Source organism: Salvelinus namaycush, chromosome 26 (genome assembly GCF_016432855.1).
Source record: "Salvelinus namaycush isolate Seneca chromosome 26, SaNama_1.0, whole genome shotgun sequence".
Classification (NCBI taxonomy): Eukaryota; Metazoa; Chordata; class Actinopteri; order Salmoniformes; family Salmonidae; genus Salvelinus; species Salvelinus namaycush.
Genome location: NC_052332.1, coordinates 1,891,417 through 1,914,003, shown reverse-complemented (window position 1 = coordinate 1,914,003; position 22,587 = coordinate 1,891,417). Strand labels below are relative to the sequence as shown.

The following is a 22,587-nucleotide window of genomic DNA, read 5'->3' as shown; positions in this document are numbered from 1 at the left end:
ATTGGCCAATGTGCAATCACTGGAGAACAAACTAGATGATCTCCATTTGAGATTATCCTACCAACGGGACATTAAACTGTAATACCTTATGTTTCACAGAGTCTTGGCTGAACAACGACACGGATAATATACAGTTGGTTGGGTTTTCTGTGCATCGGCAGGACAGAACCAGCTATGTCTGGTAAGATGAGGGGTTGGTGTGTATTTGTCAATAACAGCTGGTGTGCGATGTCTAATACTAAGGAAGTCTCGGTATTGCTTGCCTGAGGTAGAGTACCTCATGATAAGCTCTAGACCACACTATCTACCAAGAGTTGATCTATATTTTTCATAGCTGTCTATTTACCACCACAAACCGACGCTGGCACTAAGAACGCACTCAGCGAGCTGTAAAAGACCATAAGCAAACAATAAAATGCTCATCCAGAAGCAGCGATCCTAGTGCACTTAAATCTGTTTTACCTCATTTCTACCAGCATGTCACATGTGCAACCAGAGGTGGAAAAAACTCTAGACCACCTTTATTCCACACACAGAGACGCATGCAAAGCTCTCCATCCCTCTCTATTTGGAAAATCGGACCATAGTTATATTCTCCTGATTCCAGCTTACAAGCAAGAACTAAAGCAAAAAGTACCAGTACCAACTAAAGTACCAGTACCAGTGACTCGCTCAATACGGAAGTGGTCAGATGACGCGGATGCTACGATACAGGACTGTTTTGCTAGCACAGACTGGAATATGTTCCAGGATTCATCCAATGGCATTGAAGAGTATGCCACCTCAGTCACTGGCTTCATCAATAAGTGCATCGACAACATCATCCCCATAGTGACCGTACGTACATATCCCAACCAGAAGCCATGGATTACAGGAAACATCCGCACCGAGCTAAAGGCAAGAGCTGCCGCTTTCAAGGAGTGGGACACAAATCCGGACGCTTATACAGTGGTTGGTCAGCTAAAAGTTTTGAGATTATGCTGCGGGATTTAAAGGTAATTTGTGGTTTAGTACGGTACCCTGCGTCACAGCTTCATTGCTCCAGACCACCGCAAGGGGGAGTTAGAGAACTGATTATGCTTTTGTGTCCTACGGCGCTAAATGGGTCTACTTGACAATGAATGGGCGATTTAAAAAAACTAATAGAAACTGATAAATGTGCACGACTTCAAAATTGAATTTCAATGAACTGAATGATGAGGATGAAGCAGGTGATTTGAATTTATAAATGAAAATGTTAAATTATATTCCATGATGTTCTTAACTTCTACTTGGTACTCATCCCGGATCCTGGAGCACCCTCATCAGTAAAAAAGCTGACTAGCATAGCCTAGCATAGCGCCACAAGTAAATACTAGCATCTAAATATCATGAAATCACAAGTCCAAGACACCAGATGAAAGATACACATCTTGTGAATCCAGCCATCATTTCTGATTTTTAAAATGTTTTACATGGAAGACACTATGTATTTCTATTAGCTAACCACGATAGCAAAAGACCCAACTTTTATTTTCCACCATTTTTTTACTGCATAGGTAGCTATCACAAATTCGACCAAATAAAGATATAAATAGTCACGAACCAAGAAACAACTTCATCAGATGACAGTCTGATAACATATTTATTGTATAGCATATGTTTTGTTCGAAAAATGTGCATATTTCAGGTATAAATCATAGTTTTACATTGCAGCCACCATCACAAAATCTCACCAAAGCAGCTAGAATAACTACAGAGACCAACGTGAATTACCTAAATACTCATAAAACATTTATGAAAAATACACAGTGTACAGCAAATGAAAGACAAAGATCTTGTGAATCCAGCCAATATTTCAGATTTTTTAAGTGTTTTACAGCGAAAACACAATATAGCATTATATTAGCTTACTACAATAGCCAACCACACAGCAGCATTGATTCATGCACGTTAGCGATAGCGAATAAACCAGCAAAAGATATTAATTTTTTCACTAACCTTCTCAAAACTTCATCAGATGAAAGTCCTATAACATCATATTACACAATACATGTATGGTTTGTTCGAAAATGTGCATATTTAGCGGCACAAATCGTGGTTATACAATGAGAATAGTAGCCAAACTGCAAACAAAATGTCGGGAGAAATCTTGGGAGAGGCACCTAATCTAATCAATAACTAATCATAAACTTGACTAAAAAATACAGGTTCGACAGATACATTAGTTCTTAATGCAACCGCTGTGTTAGATTTTTAAAATTAACGTTACTGCGACATACAGCGTGCGTTAAAGCGAGACCGCACTGAAATTAATGGCGGAATAATAGTTTAACTTTTGACAGAAATTACGAATTAACATCATAAATAGTTCTTACTATTTGATGAGCTTCCATCAGAATCTTGTACAAGTTGTCATTTGTCCAGAATAATCGTTGCTCGGTTGTAGAAGGTCGTCTTCAACTGTGGAATTAGCAGCAAACGTTAGCCATGTGGTGCAGACGTGTCCAACTCAGCATAACGCAGAACAAAGAAAATCCCGAAAATCGCAATATACTGATATAAACTGATATAACTCGGTTTAAAATAACTACATTATGATGTTTTTAACACGTATATCGAATAAAATCAGAGCCGGATATATCTAGCGCCTATAACAACAGCTTTTCAGGACGCAATCCTGAGGTCTGTCTCGCGTCATGACGAACGTAGAAAAGACTGCACACCCGGTTCCAAGAGCTCTTGTTCGGCCTCAGATCTACCTAGACACCCCATTCCAATTCTCACTGCTTACTGACATCTAGGGGAAGGCGTATGCAGTGCATGTAGACCCATAGATTACATGCAAATTAATAAACTGACCCTGGAACAGAGCCCCCGATTTCAGATTTCTCACTTCCTGACAGGAAGTTTGCTGCAAAATGAGTTCTGTTTTACTCACAGATATAATTCAAACGGTTTTAGAAACTAGAGAGTGTTTTCTATCCAATAGTAATAATAATATGCATATTGTACGAGCAAGAATTGAGTACGAGGCAGTTTAATTTGGGAACAAATTTTTACAAAGTCGAAATGGCGCCCCCCTATTGAGAAAATTAAGATATACACTACCAGTCAAACGTTTTAGAACACCTACTCATGCAAGGGGTTTTCTTTTCTTTTTAGTATTTTCTACATTGTAGAATAATTGTGAAGACAAACTATGAATTAACACACATGGATTCATGTAGTAACCAAAAAAGTGTTCAACAAATCAAAATATATTTTATTTGAGATTCTTCAAATTGCCAACCTTTGCATCGATGACAGCTTTGCACACTCTTGGCATTCTCTCAACCAGCTTCACCTGGAATTATTTTCCAACAGTCTTGAAGGAGTTCCCACATATGCTGAGCACGTGTTGGCTGCTTTTACTTCACTCTGCGGTCTGACTCATCCCAAACCATCTCGGTTTGGTTGAGGTCGGGGGATTGTGGATGCCAGGTCATCTGATGCAGCACTCCATCACTCTCCTTCTTGGTAAAATAGCCCTTACACAGCCTGGAAGTGTGTTGGGTTATTGTCCTGTTGAAAGACATGATAGTCGCACTAATCCCAAACCAGATGGGATGGCGTATCGCTGCAGAATGCTGTGGTAGCCTTGCTGGTTAAGTGTGCCTTGAATTCTAAATTAATCAGACTGTGTCACCAGCAAAGCACCCCCACACCATAACACCTCCTCCATGCTTTATGGTGGAAAATACACATGCAGAGATCATGAGTTCACCCACATCGCGTCTCACAGACACAGCAGTTGGAACCAAAAATCTCAAATTTTCAGACCAAAGGACAAATTTCCACCGGTCTAACGTTCATTGCTCGTGTTTCTTGGCCCAAGCAAGTCTCTTCTTCGTAGTGGTTTCTTTGCAGCAATTCGACCATGAAGGCCTGGTTCACGCAGTCCCCTCTGAACAGTTGATGTTGAGATGTCTATTACTTGAACTCTGAAGGAATTATTTGGCCTGCAATTCTGAGGCTGGTAACTCTAATGAACTTGTCTTCTCCAGCAGAGGTAGCTCTGGGTCTTTCTTTCCTGTGGCTGTCCTTATGAGAGCCAGTTTTATCATAGTGCTTGAAGGTTTTTGCGAATGCACTTGAAGAAACTTTCAAAGTCCTGAATGTTTCTGTATTGACTGACCATGTCTTAAAGTAATGATGGACTTGTTTCTCTTTGCTTATTTGAGCTGTTCTTGCCATAATATGTACTCGGTCTTTTTTACAAATAGGGCTATCTTCTGTATACCATCCCTACCTTTTTCACAACAAACTAATTGGCTCAAACGCCTTTTAAGAAGGAAATAAATTCCACAAATTAACTTTTAACAAGGCACACCTGTTAATTGAAATGCATTCCAGGTGACTACCTCATGAATCTGGTTGAGAGAATGCCAAGTGTGCAAAGCTGTCAAGGCAAAGGGTGGCTATTTGAAGAATGTAATAAACAAATCAAAATATATCTTAGAACACTTTTTTGGGTTACTACGGGATTCCATATCTGTTATTTCATAGTTTTGATGTCTTCACTATTGTTTTACAATGTAGAAAATAGTAAAAATAAAGAAACCTTTGAATGAGTGGCTTTTCAAAAACGGTAGTGTATGTGTTGACTGAATAATAAGCAAGTGATGTCTGCTAAATAATCAAGTTGACATGTTGCGGTTCTTCTGATGAAGGTGCACATGGGCCTATTTATATAATGAATATGAATTCGAAGGGCAGAAATTAAAGCATTAGACCTCACTAAAGGTGTCAGTCATACAAAGTTAGACTTAAATCTGAACTGGTTTTACAGCACTCGCTCATCTTCAACCATCAGTGAGCCAGACAAAATTAAAAGGGCCTAATTGTCTCACTCCATGTTCAAGAATGGATTTTTTCCCCCTTGATTTAGGTTACAACCGCTCACTTTCGGTTATTTGAAAATGAAATCTTCAAAATAACGTACTTTTTTTTTTTTAAAGAAGGACTTGAATTTTTTTTTGATTGAACTCTGTAAACAAGGTTTCCAGTCCGAGAATGGTAAATGACTAATTAATACATTAATTCAATACATTGAAATACAAAATAAGCCACCCATCCATTTTGGACTCCCGAGTGGCGCAGCGGTCTAAGGCACTGCATCTCATTGCAAGGTGCATCACTACAGTCCCTGGTTCAGATCCAGGCCGTATCACATCCGGCCATGATTGGGAGTCATACGGCGGCGCACTATTGGCCAAGCGTCATCTGAGTTTTGCCGGGGTAGGCCGTCACTGTAAATAAGAATTTGTTGTAAATAAGTAATTTTTCCAACAATTGTTTAGATATATTATTTCACTTATAATTCACTGTATCACAATTCCAGTGGGTCAGAAGTTTAAGTTCACTGTGCCTTTAAACAGCTTGGAAAATTCCAGAAAATTATGTCATGGCTTTAGAAGCTTCTGATAGGCTAATTGACATCATTTGAGTCAATTGGAGGTGTACCTGTGGATGTATTTCAAGGCCAACCTTAAACTCAGTGCCTCTTTGCTTGACATCAATTCCCATACAGCCCTAACAGATCCACAGATGATGCAATCTGAATCGCACTCCACACTGCCTTTTCCCACCTGGACAAAAGAAAGAAACACCGATGTGAGACTGCTATTAATTCCCTAACTCTGTTTTTTTTTGTCACACTGCTTTGCTTTATCTTGGTCGCAGTTGTAAATGAAACTTGTTCTCAACTGGCCTACCTGGTTAAATAAAGGTGTGGAGAACCCCCCCCCCCCCCCCCCCCCCAAAAAAATAAAAAAAATAAACAGTTCAGCGTTCAACATCATAGTGCCCTCAAAGCTCATCACTAACCTAAGGACCCTGGGACTAAACACCCCCCTCTGCAACTGGATCCTGGACTTCCTGACGGGCCGCCCCTAGATGGAAAGGATGGGTAACAACACATTTGCCACGCTGATCCTCAGGCCCCTCAGGGGTGCGTGCTTAGTCCCCTCCTGTACTCCCTGTTTACCCACGTCTGCGTGGCCAAGCACGACTCCAACACCATCATTAAGTTTGATGACGACACAACAGTGCTAAGCCTGGTCACTGACAATGATGAGACAGCCTACAGAGGGTAGTGCATATGGCCCAGTATGTCACTGGGGCCAAGCTTCCTGCCATCCAGGACCTATATACTAGGCGGTGTCAGAGGAAGGGCCCAAAAATTGTCAAAGATTCCAGTCACCCAAGTCATAGACTGTTCTCTCTGCTACCGCACGGCGAACGGTACCAGAGTGCCAAGTCTAGGTGTAAATGGCTCCTTAACAGCTTCTACACACAAGCCATAAGACTGCTGAACAATTAATGAAATGGCCACCCAGACTATTTACACCCCCCCCACCCTTTTTTTTCCCACTGCTGCTACTCGCTGCTTATTATCTATGCATAGTCACTTTACCCCTACCTACATGTAGAAATTACCTCGACTTACCTATACCCCCACACATTGACTTGGTACCGGTACCCCATCGTTATTTTTTGTATTTTTTTCTCCGTAAATATTTTCTTAAATATTTCTTGAACTGCATTGTTGGTTAAGGGCTTATGAGTAAGCATTTCACGGTAAGGTCTATACCTTTTTGTTTTCGGCGCCTGTGACACATACAATTTTACTTGATGTGTTCTGTTCATGTCTGCATTATAAACTTGGGAAAATTTAATAAATTTTCTATTGATATCAATCAAGACTTCCTTCCTAGTACAAAATGAGGCATAGTGCACTCGCAATGGCCGATGCGCAGCTCCATATTTCAAAACCTTATTTGATATGTCAATACAGTATGAAACGGCACTGCGGAAGGGAGGACACTATCATTACAGGAATAATGCACTTTACTGTTTGACCAAATCATGGTTTTATCCACCTAAAAATATGTGATAGGTAGGTGACCAGGTGGAATGTACAGCTCGCACCAGTGTGACCAATTAAAAATGTAACTCGCACAGCCAAGTCAAAAGGTCGCAAAATACAACTATGTGGTCGCAGCCTGGAGCTCTGATTTGTGCACCCATTTGAGACTCACACATAGCTGCACTGCAGCAGGAGTTCTTTGGAGGCTTCAATATGAAGACGAAGTCAAGCTTACCGGGAAATAATCATTAATTTAAGGGCAGCCTGTTAGCCCCTTCGGTTGAACATTGTCTGCCGTGTCTTCTCGGTACATGTTATGATCTCTTTGGAGTCAAGCGAGACTTAACTAGTTGTATAGGGAAATTTCCAGCTGCCCAGAAATAAACTGAGGCATAGGACTTGTTGACATTGTATTTCAGGAAATGTTTGCATACCGTATAGATACTCTCTACACCAGGGGTTTTCAAACATTTGCTCGGGGACCCTCAGCCATTCCATATACACTATGTGGACATCTGATCATCGAACATCTCATTCCAAAATCATGGTCATTAATTTGATCCCCCTTTGCTGCTATAACAGCCTCCACTCATCTGTGAAGGCTTTCCACTAGGTGTTGGAACATTGCTGAGGGGTCGGGCACTGATGTTAGGCGATTAGGCATGACTTGCAATTGGTATTCCAATTCTCTCCAAAGGTGTTCGATGGTTTTGAGGTCAGGACACTTTGCAGGCCAGTCAAGTTCTTCCACACCGGCCTCGATAGACCTTGCTTTGTGCGCTGGGGCATTGTCATGCTGAAACAGGAAAGAGCCTTGCCCAAACTGCCATAAAGTTGGAAGCACAGAATCGTCTAGAATGTCATTATGGTGTAGCGTTAAGATTTCTCTTCACTGGAACTAAAAGGCCTAGCCCGAACCATGAAAAATAGCCCCAGACCATTATATTCCTCCTCCACCAAACTTTACAGTTGGCACTATGCATTGTGGCAGGTAGCGTCTTCCTGGCATCCAAACCCAGATTAGTCCGTTGGACTGCCAGATGGTGAAGCATGATTCATTACTCCAGAGAAAGCATTTCCACTACTCAAGAGTCCAATGGCGGCAAACTTTAAACCACTCCAGCCGACACTTGGCATTGTGCATGGTGATCTTAGGCTTGTGTGCGGCTGCTCGGCCATGGAAACCCATTACATGAAGCGCTCGACGAACAGTTATTTTGCTGACTTTGCTTCCAGAAGCAGTTTGGAACTTGGTAGTGAGTGTTGTAACCAAGGACTGTACTCGGCGGTCCCGTTCTGTGAGCTTGTGTGGCCTACCACTTCGCGACTGAGCCGTTATTGTTCCTAGGCGTTTCCACTTCACAATAACAAGACTTACAGTTGAACGGGGAAGCTCTAGCAGGGAAGAAATTTGATGAACTGACTTGTTGGAAAGGTGGCATCCTACGACGGTGCCACATTGAAAGTCACTGAGCTCTAAAAAAGCATTTGTTCAACGCGGTAGTGTAAACACATAGTTCGTGGCCAATGTGTTTGCTTGTTTGCAGACTTATTTTGTACAGCTTTGGCAGTGCTACTGATAGAACACACATGATTCTATAAAATAACTGTTATTTTACATGTCAAATTAAAAGCTTATTTAAATAGTCAAATAGGTCAAATAACATTATCTTTTTTTGACGCGCAAAGACCCAAACGGCGTTCCATAGTATGTTGTGACGCTATTACTGTGTAACTCCGATAGGGCAACGTGTAGCGGTTCTCGACCAGTCGGTGAAAGCCAACATCACCCACGACAGAAAATGGTTGATTGTCAAGGACAATGAATTCCATTATCTTGGCATTTTAACCTGTCTAGGACTGGGGAACCCCCGTTCCGCTAGCGGAACCCCTCGCCAACAGCCAATGAAATTGCAGGGCGCCAAATACAAATCAACAGCAATCTCATAAATCAAATTTCTCAAACATACAAGTATTAGGCTACATTTTAAAGATATATAATTCTCATTAATCCAGCCACAGTGTCTGATTTCAAAAATTCTTTATAGCGAAAGCTCCACAAACGATTATGTTAGGTCACCACCAAGTCACAGAAAAACCCTGCCATTTTTCCCGCCAAAGAGAGGAGTCACAAAAATCACAAATAGAGATAAAATGAATCACTAACCTTTGATCTTCATCAGATGACACTCATAGGACTTCATGTTACACAATACATGTATGTTTTGTTCGATAAAGTGCATATTTATATCCAAAAATCTCATTTTACATTGGTGTGTTATGTTCAGTAGTTCAAAAACATGCTATGATTTTGCAGAGAGCCACATGAATTCACAGAAATACTCATTATAAATGTTGATGAAAATTCAAGTGTTATGCATGGAACTTTAGATACACTTCTCCTTAATGCAACCGCTGTGTCAGATTTCAAAAAAACTTTACGGAAAAAGCATAATCTGAGAACGGCGCTCAGAGCCCAAACCAGCCAAAATAAATATCCGCCATGTTGCGCCGTCAACATTAGTCTGAAATAGCATTATAAATATTCGCTTACCTTTGATGATCTTCATCAGAATGCACCCCCAGGAATCTCAGTTCCACAATAAATGTTTGTTTTGTTCGATAATGTCCATTTATGTCAAAATAGCTTCTTTTGTTAGGGTGTTCCAAAAGCGCGTTCAGGTCCAGTCGGACGAAAAGTTAAAGTTATATTACAGGTCGAAGAAACTTGTCAAACTAAGTATAGAATTAATCTTTAGGATGTTTTTATCTTAAATGTAAAATAATATTCCAACCGGAGAATTCCATTGTCTGTAGAAAAGCAATGGGGGGGGGATTGGAGGGACGCCATGTGCGACTGACGTGTTTTCCGTTTGCTCCCGTTGTATTTTTAAAGTTTATGTGAATTTTGCAGCAGAACCGTATTTATTGTCATATATTATTTTGGTGATCCCTTCCCGTAAAAACCAAGACTACTTTACTTCCAAATGTCAGCATGTCGACGAAACATAAGGCCAAAAGCATGACTTTGAGAAAACCCGGCCTACAAGACACACTCTCATCACCGCCCTCTCCTGAGCCTGACGGCCCGGGGACTGACACTTTACCCGACACTGGCGGCGCTGAAATGAACATTCTCGAGGCCATCAAACTACTACGCTCTGAGATAGTTGAAATGAAAACGGAGGTGGTTGCTACGATTGAGGCCCGAATAAAGGAGGTTTCTGATACTTTAAAAGCAGATCTAACCATCCTGCGGAACGAGACGGTGCCAGCAATCACATCACTCAAAACAACAATGGCGTCGCACACTACAACGATTGCAGCACTGGAGACCTCCGCTACAAATGTCTCCGACTTAACTACATCCCTGGAGGCTGACGTGAAACGCCTAGCTGCGGATTTGAAAAAGGTGAAGGAGAGCTGTGTAAGTTTAGAGGGATTCTCTCGCCGCAACAACCTGAGACTTGTATCAGTCCCAGAGTCAGCGGAAATGCCTCGCGCCACGGATTTCGTTTCTGGGCTGCTGAAGGATGTTCTTGCCTTAGATGAAAAGCCCCTGATTGATCGTGCCCACCGGTCGCTGCGCCCAAAGCCCCGGGATGGGGAGAGGCCCCGTGACATAATTCTTCGAGTGCACTTTTTCCATGAGAAGATGGAGATTCTCCGACGAGCCCGCAATACCACTCTGAGCTTTCAAGGACAGAGCTTCTCCATCTACCAGGACTACTCCCCCACTGTTTCCAGGCAGCGCGCAGCTTTCGGACAGGCCAAACGACTACTTCGGGACCATCCAGGTGTGAAGTACGGACTGCGATTCCCGGTCCGTTTATGGCTATCTCATGATGGTAAAGACTACACATTTGAATCTCCGGATGAGGCTCTCTCTCACATTCAACGTCACATCAAGAAGTCTTGAACTTGCTCATAGTTCAGCAACTGTTGCTTGCGAACTGTGGATAGTAAGTAACCCACCTGTGGTACAATTTATGTTTAGCTATAACATGCTAATTTTGTATAGTTGGGGAGTTGGCGAACCCATTCAGGCTTATTTGATGTGATCTAATGTTTTGATCACCCAGTGTGCTTGCCTTACAAGCATTCAGTCATTTTAATTTCATTGTATTGAGGTTTTACTTTACTCCTGTGTTTCTAGGCTGTCTTGCTCACCTATTCAGTTTGTTTACATAGTGTCTCAGTGACTCAAAATATTCTTTGTTATTTGTTTACTGCATCCGTTTGCATTGACCCAGTAAACAGTAAATGCTTCCCGAGGCGACACGTTTTTTGGGGTCTTCACTTAAATTGTAAAAGTTCTGAGCGTCATTTATGCCCAGCAAGCGTTCAACGTTGCGCACACGTAGTTTTTTGGTCTTGGTTGTAAGCTGTCTCAGCATTCAACTAGACAACTATTATAATAATAATAATTATTATTATTTTTGATTGTCTTACTACGATTTCCTTACTTCAAATTAGGTTTTCGGCTGAGAGCCTTTATACATTTTATTTATTTTCTTTATTTTCTCTCAAATGCCTGTTATAAGACTGGGAATATAATTATATACATCTACAAGTGGTGCTTTTGTAATTTCGTTTGCACAAGGGATTCACTTTTTTTTTAAAAAATGATTATCTCTTTTTGCTGTTTGATCCACTAACAAAACGCGACTTTAAAGAGCGGGACTGTGGGTTTAGGTTTAAGACCGCACTCTCACAGACATACTGTGCGAAGAGAACATGTTCTATTTAGGCTTGTACCTCGTTTGGGGAGGTATTGTCTGGGATGGGGGGAGGGGGTGGGGGGAGGGGTTGAATTGTTCAGTTCTAATGTTGTCATTCTGTCTTTTTCGTTTTTTTCTGTACTTTTTCCAAACATCTACCACCGTACATTATTACTCTGAGACAAGTTATTCTGGGGTTTTTGGGCGCTCATTACTTTTCCATTCTATGCTTTAATGACAGGGTTGTATAACGGGAATGCCCAGAGGGGCCGAAACAATGCGATCAAGTACATTTCGTGGAACATCAAAGGGGTTAATAACCCAGTGAAGCGTATGATGCCATTCAAGGAATAATCAGGACGGGCTCAGAGCAGAAAGTCTCGCTATATGCGGATGACCTCCTTTTGTTTATCTCTAACCCTGATACCTCATTGCCACGCGCCTTATCTGTTCTTAAAAGGTTTGGATCAATCTCAGGGTACAAGCTGAATCTAGGCAAGAGTGAGCTTTTTCCTGTAAACAAGGCTGCTTTAAAGTGCTCTTTTACAAGTTCTCAGTTTAGGATTGTCCGGGATCAATTCACCTACTTGGGAGTTAAAGTGACAAGGAAATATTCAAATCTGTTTCAGGAAAACTTGGTTGCTCTAGCAGACAGTTTGAAACAATCTTTTACTTTTTGGAATTCGCTACCTCTTTCTCTTATCGGAAGGATTAATGTCATTAAAATGAGTGTGTTGCCCAAATTTCTATATTTATTTCAATGTTTACCCATTTTTATTCCAAAATCTTTTTTTATTTCACTGGATCAAACATTCATGCATTTTATTTGGGATGGCAAGGTACCATGGATTGGTAGAAAACATTTACAGAAGCCTAAGTCATTGGGGAGTTTAGCTCTACCAAATTTTCAGACATACTATTGGGCTGCAAATTTCAGAGCCCTTCTGTACTGGCTGCAGACTGATCCTACTGGCCCTAGACCACTCTGGGTCCAGATGGAGTCTGAATCGTGTAAACCTGCTGCACTTTCTTCTGTGTTGTGCTCGTCTCTCCCAGTGTCCCTAGGCAAAAGGTGTGTCAACCCAATTGTAAAGCAGTCTCTTAAAATTTGGAATCAGTTCCGTTTAGCCTTTGGCCTCCGAGGCTTTTCTCTATCAGGCCCAATCAATCAGAACATTTTATTTCCTCCATCTTTGAATGATGGGGCTTTTGGCATCTGGCACTCACTAGGCCTCTCCTCACTAGCCCAATTATTCTTTGATGATACATTTGCCTCTTTTGCTCAGCTACAGGAAAGGTTCAACCTCCCCCAATCCCACTTTGTCCGCTATCTCCAGACTAGGAACTTTGTCATAGCTAACACACCTGAATTTCCCCATAGGCCTGCGAATACAGCTATAGAGAGCATCTTGGAGCTGAACAAGCTTCCTAGGGGCGCAATTTCAGATGTATATGCAATCATTCATGACTTACAGAACCCTTCTTTGGTGCCTTTAAAGACTCGATGGGAAAAGGATTTGGGGGAGGAACTTGGGGAAGACACCTGGGAATCTGTGCTGCGCAGGGTGCATTCGTCCTCTTTTAGCACTAGACACAGCCTCATTCAATTCAAGGTGGTTCACCGTATCCACTGGTCTGGGGCCAGACTTGGAAGAATATTCTCTGATTTTGATCCTACCTGTGTCAGATGTAAAATTGAACCAGCCACACTGTTGCATATGTTCTGGGGCTGTCATAAACTGTCAGGTTTCTGGGAATTATTATTTAAATGTTTCTCTGATATATATGACACTGTTATAGATCCCTCTCCCCTTACAGCCCTTTTTGGAGTACTGCCCATAGGTACCCCCCTGTCAAGAATCCAGTCGGACACTGTTGCTTATACAACTCTTTTAGCTAGACCGCTAATACTACAGAACTGGAAGATGGCAGCTCCCCCATCTTATAAATATTGGGTGAGAGATGTGTTGTGCTCTCTGAAACTAGAAAAAATTAAATTCAATTCACGTGGGAACCCCAAACTGTTTAATGAGACTTGGGCTCCATTCCGGTCTTACTTTAAACAGTCCATCCTCTGATGCCATTCCTATTAAAACCAAAATAAGTCTGTATTTGACCCTCCTGTGACTTAGGGGTTGGATGAGCATTTCTCTGTTTTTTCTGGGGTGGGGGCATTAAGGTTGATGTGCTTATTGATTGTGGCCTTGTTCATCTTGCCCGGGCAGAGACTAAGGTGTGAGCTTGTTTTTCCCAGTTATTTTTATTTTTAAATTTTGTTCACGCCTACATAAAATTATTATTATTCATTTTTTATTTTAAAGCATTGTAAACTTTTTATTTTTGGTCCAGTGGATGGTCGGTCTGTGGCCTTGACTGTCTGTGAGTGGTTGCATTTCTCCACCCCATCCCTTGACTGTTTACAGGAACAATGGTGAGGTGTTTGCTCTGTCCCTATACTATAGATTGCCCTTTAACCTTTGTAGCCTTCTGCCTGGTGTGTTTAACTTGTCTAAAGTATGGTATTTTTAAAGCTATTTTTTTTTATGTATTATTTGTATTTTTTCTAGTTGAGTATATTATTTATATTGCTTTGTCTTGTCTGTGTGTGTAAAACTTAATAAACAGAGTTTTCAAAAAAAAGAAAAGCAATGGAACGAGAGATACCTCTCATGTGAAATGCGCGTGACTGAGAACGAGGCTGCTGGCAGACCCCTTAGTCAAACAGCTCCCATCCGGCCCCCCTTCACATGAGAAGCCTGAAACAATGTTCTAAAGACGGTTGACATCTAGTGGAAGCCTTAGGAAGTGCAACATAACCCATATCCTACTGTGAATTCGATAGGGGCTGAGTTCAAAAACTACAAACCTCAGATTTCCCACTTCCTCTTTGGATTTTTTCTCAGGTTTTTGACTGCCATATGAGTTCTGTTATACTCACAGACATCATTCAAACAGTTTTAGAAACGTCAGAGTGTTTTCTATCCAATATGAATAATATGCATATATTAGCATCTGGGACTGAGTAGGAGGCAGTTCACTCTGGGCACGCTATTCATCCGAAAGTGAAAATGCTGCCCCCTATCCCAAAGAAGTTAACTTCACTAGGGTAGGGGGCAGCATTCGGAATTTTGGATGAAATGCATGCCCAAATTAAACTGCCTGCTACTCGGGCCCAGAAGATATGATATGCATATAACTGGTAGATATGGATAGAAAACAATCTAAAGTATCCAAAACTGTTAAAATAGTGTCTGTGAGTATAACAGAACTGATTTGGCAGGTTAAAACCTGAGAAATCCATTCAGGAAGTAGTTTTTTTTTTGGTTTTGTAGTTTTCTATTCAATGCCATTACAGTATCCATTGACTTAGGACTGAAATTGAAGTTCCTATTTCTTCCACTAGGTGTCAACAGTCTTTAGAAATAGTTTCAGGATGGTATTCTGAAAAATGAGGGAATACGAGCATTCGGAATAACTGGACCCTAAAGTGTCGCAGAGCTTTTTCATGCGCGCGACAGAGAGATAGCAATTCTTGTTTACCATTTAAATTGACAACGTTATTGTCCGGTTGAAATGTTATCGGTTATTTAGGCTAAAAACAACCTGAGGATTGAGTATAAACATCGTTTGACATGTTTCTATGAACTTTACGGATACAATTTGGATTTTTTTTGTCTTCCTGTTTTGACTGCGTTTGACCCTGTGGTTTACTGAAGAAAACGCGCAAACAAAATTGAGGTTTTTGTATATAATGAGACTTTATCGAACAAAAGGAACATTTACTGAGTAAATGAATGTCTGCTGAGTGCAACCATATGAAGATCATCAAAGGTAAGGGATTCATTTTAAAATATGTTTTGTTTTCTGAATTTTTATAATGAGAATTTCTGTATTTGAATTTGGCGCCCCGCAGTTTCACTGGCTGTTGAAGAGGTGGGACGCTAACGTCCCACATACCCAAGAGAGGTTAACAAACTCTAGTTTTTGGCAAGTCTCTTAGGTCGTCTACTTTGTGCGTGACACAAGTAATTTTTCCAACAATTGTTTAGATATTTTATTTCACTTATAACTCACAATTCCGGTGGGTCAGAAAATAAATCGTAGACCTCCACAAGTCTCGTTCATCCTTGGGAGCAATTTCCAAATGCCTGAAGGTACCACGTTCATCTGTACAAACAATAGTACGCAAGTATAAACACCATGGGACCACGCAGCTGTCATACCGCTCAGGAAGGAAACGCATTCTGTCTCCTAGAGATGAATGTACTTTGGTGCGAAAAATGCAAATCAATCCCAGAACAACATCAAAGGACCTTGTGAAGATGCTGGAAGAAATGGGTACAAAAGTATCTCTATCCACAGTAAAACGAGTCCTATTTCGACATAACCTGAAAGGCCGCTCAGCAAGGAAGAAGCCACTGCTCCAAAACCGCCATATAAAAGCCAGACTACGGTTTGCAACTGCACATGGGGACAGAGATCGTACTTTTTGGAGACATGTCCTCTGGTCTGATGAAACAAATATAGCACTGTTTGGCCATAATGACCATTGTTATGTTTGGAGGAAAAAGGGGGAGCCTTGCAAGCCGAAGATCACCATCCCAACCGCGAAGCGTGGGGGTGGCAGCATCATGTTGTGGGGGTGTTTTGCTGCAGGAGGGACTGGTGCACTTCACAAAATAGATGGCATCATGAGGTAGGAAAAGTATATGGATATATTGAAGCAACATCTCAAGACATCAGTCAGGAAGTTAAAGCTTGGTCGCAAATGGGTCTTCCAAATGGACAATGACCCCAAGCATCCCAAGCATACTTCCAAAGTTGTGGCAAAATGGCTTAAGGGCAACAAAGTCAAGGTATTGGAGTGGCCATCACAATGCCCTGACCTCAATCCTGTAGAACATTTTTGGGCAGAACTGAAAAAGCATGTGCGAGCATGGAGGCCTACAAACCTGACTCAGTTACACCAGCTCTGTCAGGAGGAATGGGCCAAAATTCACCCACCTTATTGTGGGGAGCTTGTGGAAGGCTACATGAAACGTTTGACCCAAGTTAAACAATTTAAAGGCAATGCTACCAAATACTAATTGAGTGTATGTAAACTTCTGACCCACTGGGAATTTGATAAAGTATATAAAAGCTCTCGACTTATTCTGACATTTCACATTCTTAAAATAAAGTGGTGATCCTAACTGACCTAAGACAGGGAATTTTTCCTAGGATTAAATGTCAGGAATTGTGAAACTGAGTTTAAATGTATTTGGCTAAGGTGTATGTAACTTCCGACTTCAACTGTAGGTATGAACATCAGCTTTGACATCGGTTTTGCACATCGTCGTTAAACTGGACATCGTATCGATGTCGGCATTTTTAGCTATTATTTGCAGATTTCCGTTATGTTCACCTAATATATTGTGCATCCCTCATTTCCGGTCGTAGCTGTATGCCATTTAGTCAAAACCCTTGAATAGATTAATCAGGTGAGCTAGTTCAGGTCTACAACTAATTTGTGAAACGTCAGGGGGTCCCAGAGGAGAGGTTTGAAAACCACTGCTCTACCCCAGTCCTTTTGAAGAAGATAAACAGGGTAGCTCATACTCAAATACATGTCTATGAGAGCTTAGAGAGAAAAGGAGGTCACATTGGCGCCGCTGGTCCTGGATTTGACCAGAATTCCTGTTTTATATTTCACGCGGTTGGAGGTTCTTGTATTTTGGGGTATAGTCATTGATTTCACGCTGGTATTTCACTGCCTGAGGAGTCTGGCTCTGAGCACAGGAAACGGACTGCAAACTAGCAAGTAGGAGAGTGCCATGTAAGGTGTCTTGTGCTCCAAACTGTACACGCACTAGACGGGCTGTGTATTCATCGTATACTATGGCTTCATTGCACTAATTGAATTGTTTATAGCTGTGTGCCATTATGATAGTTCTGGTTCTGTCTCCCCTGTCTTGTACCTTTCAATGTTTCCCATATTATTTCTTAGGTGGGATATGCTATCCCCCCCAACTTTGATGTCCCCACATCCCAAACAAATCAGGCATCGAGTGTTTTAATTTCAATTTGATTTCAGTTCCCCATGCTCAGATGCAGCTATGTGATCCACGGCTAAGAACAGCAAGTACGGGAAACCCTGCTGTTTCCCCAGGTATATTTGAATGCTTTTCTCAAGTTGCAACCTCTGGTCTCCAGTTTTCATTGGGTGTCAGGGTTGTCGTTGGCTGTGGGAAAGCACATTGCCAGCTGGCATTTGAAACTGACTGGAAAAGGCTTGAATTGTGTCACAGGATGACCCCCCCCCCTCCAGGAAAGGGTCACACTGTTTTCTGTGGCACCTTGGCCCTCCGTGACCCCTGATTGACCTCCCCAATCAGAGCAGCTCAGTGGATGACCTTTGAACTCCCCATGGCATCTGTTGTCTGTTGACCTTGGTGGAAGAACCGCTAGTAGAAATAACGTGATGGCGTCCTAGACGGAAGGCAAACCTCCACATGCAGACTCCAAGCTCTCTTCCTTCTCCATACAAAACCTTTTGATTTGAAGCAACAGTAATCTGTTCCCCCCCCTCGTCTTTGCCTGGTTAGGGGAGTTTTTCAACTCTGCAGAAAAATTGAGGGATCTCTTTTGAAAGGTGCTTGTGGAAACCGCTTAGTGCTTAGTCATCAATCGAACTGAGAAATGTCTTGTACTGATGTTCATGTTTGATATACACTGCTCAAAAAAATAAAGGGAACACTTAAACAACACAATGTAACTCCAAGTCAATCACACTTCTGTGAAATCAAACTGTCCACTTAGGAAGCAACACTGATTGACAATACATTTCACATGCTGTTGTGCAAATGGAATAGACAAAAGGTGGAAATTAAAGGCAATTAGCAAGACACCCTCAATAAAGGAGTGATTCTGCAGGTGGTGACCACAGACCACTTCTCAGTTCCTATGCTTCCTGGCTGATGTTTTGGTCACTTTTGAACGCTGGCGGTGCTCTCACTCTAGTGGTAGCATGAGACGGAGTCTACAACCCACACAAGTGGCTCAGGTAGTGCAGCTCATCCAGGATGGCACATCAATGCGAGCTGTGGCAAGAAGGTATGCTGTGTCTGTCAGCGTAGTGTCCAGAGCATGGAGGCGCTACCAGGAGACAGGCCAGTACATCAGGAGACGTGGAGGAGGCCGTAGGAGGGCAACAACCCAGCAGCAGGACCGCTACCTCCGCCTTTGAGCAGGAGGAGCACTGCCAGAGCCCTGCAAAATGACCTCCAGCAGGCCACAAATGTGCATGTGTCAGCATATGGTCTCACAAGGGCTCTGAGGATCTCATCTCGGTACCTAATGGCAGTCAGGCTACCTCTGGCGAGCACATGGAGGGCTGTGCGGCCCCACAAAGAAATGCCACCCCACACCATGACTGACCCACCGCCAAACCGGTCATGCTGGAGGATGTTGCAGGCAGCAGAACATTCTCCACGGCGTCTCCAGACTCTGTCACGTCTGTCACATGTGCTCATGTGCTCAGTGTGAACCTGCTTTCATCTGTGAAGAGCACAGGGGGCCAGTGGCGAATTAGCCAATCTTGGTGTTCTCTGGCAAATGCCAAACGTCCTGCACGGTGTTGGGCTGTAAGCACAACCCCCACCTGTGGACGTCGGGCCCTCATACCACCCTCATGGAGTCTGTTTCTGACCGTTTGAGCAGACACATGCACATTTGTGGCCTGCTGGAGGTCATTTTGCAGGGCTCTGGCAGTGCTCCTCCTGATCCTCCTTGCACAAAGGCGGAGGTAGCGGTCCTGCTGCTGGGTTGTTGCCCTCCTACGGCCTCCTCCACGTCTCCTGATGTACTGGCCTGTCTCCTGGTAGCGCCTCCATGCTCTGGACACTACGCTGACAGACACAGCAAACCTTCTTGCCACAGCTCGCATTGATGTGCCATCCTGGACGAGCTGCACTACCTGAGCCACTTGTGTGGGTTGTAGACTCCGTCTCATGCTACCACTAGAGTGAGAGCACCGCCAGCATTCAAAAGTGACCAAAACATCAGCCAGGAAGCATAGGAACTGAGAAGGTGACCACAGACCACACCTGCAGAATCACTCCTTTATTGAGGGTGTCTTGCTAATTGCCTTTAATTTCCACCTTTGGTCTATTCCATTTGCACAACAGCATGTGAAATTTATTGTCAATCAGTGTTGCTTCCTAAGTGGACAGTTTGATTTCACAGAAGTGTGATTGACTTGGAGTTACATTGTGTTGTTTAAGTGTTCCCTTTATTTTTTTGAGCAGTGTAGTATGTGTGCACTTAACTTATTACAGGCCTACAGTACCAGTCAAGTTTGGACACCTACTCATTCAGGGGGTTTTCTTTATTTTTACTCGTTTTTACATTGTACACATATGGAATCATGTAGTAACCAAAAAAGTGTTAAACAAATCAAAATATATTTAAGATTCTTCAAAGTAGCCACCCTTTGCCTTGATGACAGCTTTGCACATTCTTGGAATTCTCTCAACAAGCTTCATGAGGTAGTCACCAGGAATGCATTTCAATTAACAGGTGTGCTTTAAGTTAATTTGTGGAATTTCTTTCCTTAATGCGTTTGAGACAATCAGTTGTGTTGTGAGAAGGTAGGGGTACTATACAGAATATAGCCCTATTTGATAAAATACCAAGTCCATATTATGGCAAGAACAGCTCCAATAAGCAAAGAGATCTGACAGTCCATCATTACTTGAAGACATGAAGGTCAGTCAATCTGGAAAATTTCAAGAACATTGAAGTTTCTTCAAGTGCAGTTGCAAAAACCATCAAGCACTATATTGAAACTGGCTCTCATGAGGACCGCCACAGGAAAGGAAGACCCAGAGTTACCTCTGCTGCAGAGGATAAGTTCATTAGAGTTACCTGCCAAATAAATGCTTCACAGAGTTCAAGACACATCTCAACATCAACTGTTCAGAGGAGTGTGTTTGAATCAAGCCTTCATGGTTGATTTGCTGCAAAGAAACCACTACAAAAGGACACCAATAAGAAGAGACTTGCTTGGGCCAAGAAAGACTAACAATGGACATTAGACCAGTGGAAATCTGTTCTTTGGTCTGAGTCCAATTATTTGAGACTTTTTGTTCCAAACGCTGTGTCTTTGTGAGACGCAGAGTAGGCGAACGGATGAAATCTGCATGTGGTTCCCACCACCTTCAAACACAGTGCCTCTTTGCTTGACCTAATGGGAAAATCAGCCAAGACCTCAGAAAATAAATTGTAGACCGCACAAGTCTGGTTCCTCCTTGGGCGCTTTTTCCAAGCACCTGAAGGTACCACGTTTATCTGTACAAACACTGGTATGCAAGTATAAACACCATGGGACCACGCCGCCGTCATATCGCTCAGGAAGGAGACGCGTTCTTCTGTCTCCTAGAGATGAACGTACTTTGGTGCGAAAAGTGCAAATCAATCCCAGAACAACAGTAAAGGACCTTGTGAAGATGCTGGAGGAAACAGGTACAAAAGTATCTATATCCACAGTAAAACAAGTCCTATATCGACATAACCTGAAAGACCGCTCAGCAAGGAAGAAGCCACTGCTCCAAAACCGCCATAAAAAAGCCAGACTGCAGTTTGCAACTGCACATGGGGACAAAGATCATACTTTTTGGAGAAATGTCCTCTGGTCTGATGGAACAAAAATAGCACTGTTTGGCCATAATGACCATTATGTTTTGAGGAAAACGGGGGAGGCTTGCAAGCCGAAGAACACCATCCCAACTGTGAAGCGTGGGGGTGGCAGCATCATGTTGTGGGGGTGCTTTGCTGCAGGAGGGACTGGTGCACTTCACAAAATAGATGGATTCATAAGGGAGGAAAATGATGTGGATATATTGAAGCAACATCTCAAGACATCAGTCAGGAAGTTAAAGCTTGGTCACAAATGGGTCTTCCAAATGGACAATGACCCAAAGCATACTTCCAAAGTTGTGGCAAAATGGCTTAAGGACGACAATGTCAAGGTATTGGAGTGGCCATCACAAAGCCCTGACCTCAATCCTATAGGAAATTTGTGGGCAGAACTGAAAAAGCGTGTGTGAGCAAGGAGGCCTACAAACCTGACTCAGTTACACCAGCTCTGTCAGGAGGAATGGGCCAAAATTCACCCAACTTATTGTGGGAAGCTTGAGGAAGGCTATTTGAAAATGTTTGACCAAAGTTAAACAATTTAAAGGCAATGCTACCAAATACCAATTGAGTGTATGTAAACTTCTGACCCACTGGGAATGTGATGGAAAATAAAAGTTGAAATAAATAATTCTCTCTCCTATTATTCTGACATTTCACATTCTTAAAATAAAGTGGTGATCCTAACTGACCTAAGACAGGGATTTTTTACTAGGAGGAATTGTTCAAAACTCAGTTTAAATGTATTTGGCTAAGGTGTATGTAAACTGCCGACTTCAACTGTATACACTACTGTTCAAAAGTTTGGGGTCAGTTAGAAATGTCCTTGTTTTTGAAAGAAAAGCACATTATTTGTCCATTTTAAAATAAAATTGATCAGAAATACAGGGTAGACATTGTTAATGTTGTAAATTACTTTCTTTTGAAATTCGTCAGTCTATTCTTTTTCTGAGGAATGATGGCTATTCCATGCGAGACATTGCCAAGAAACTGAAGATCTCGTACAACGCTGTGTACTACTCCCTTCACAGAACAGCGCAAACTGTCTCTTACCAGAATAGAAAGGAGTGGGAGGTGTCTAGAAGTGCGTTAGTGTCTAGTTTGAGGAACAGACGCCTCAAGTCCTCAACTAGCAGCTTCATTACATAGTACCCGCAAAACACCAGTCTCAACTTCAACAGTGAACAGGCGACCCCGGGATGCTGGCCTTCTACGCAGAGTTGCCAAGAAATAGCCATATCTCAGACTGGCCAATACAAATAAAATATTAAGATGTGCAAAAGAACACAGACACTGGAAAGAGGA

The 22,587-nt window shown here is 42.2% G+C and overlaps 1 protein-coding gene across 2 annotated transcripts in view; it reads left to right on the top strand.

Moving 5' to 3' along the window:
• Positions 1-22,587, top strand: part of LOC120021273 (LIM domain transcription factor LMO4-B-like) — a 44,126-nt gene that overhangs the window by 6,778 nt on the left and 14,761 nt on the right. The gene's annotated exons all lie outside the window — the stretch shown is intronic.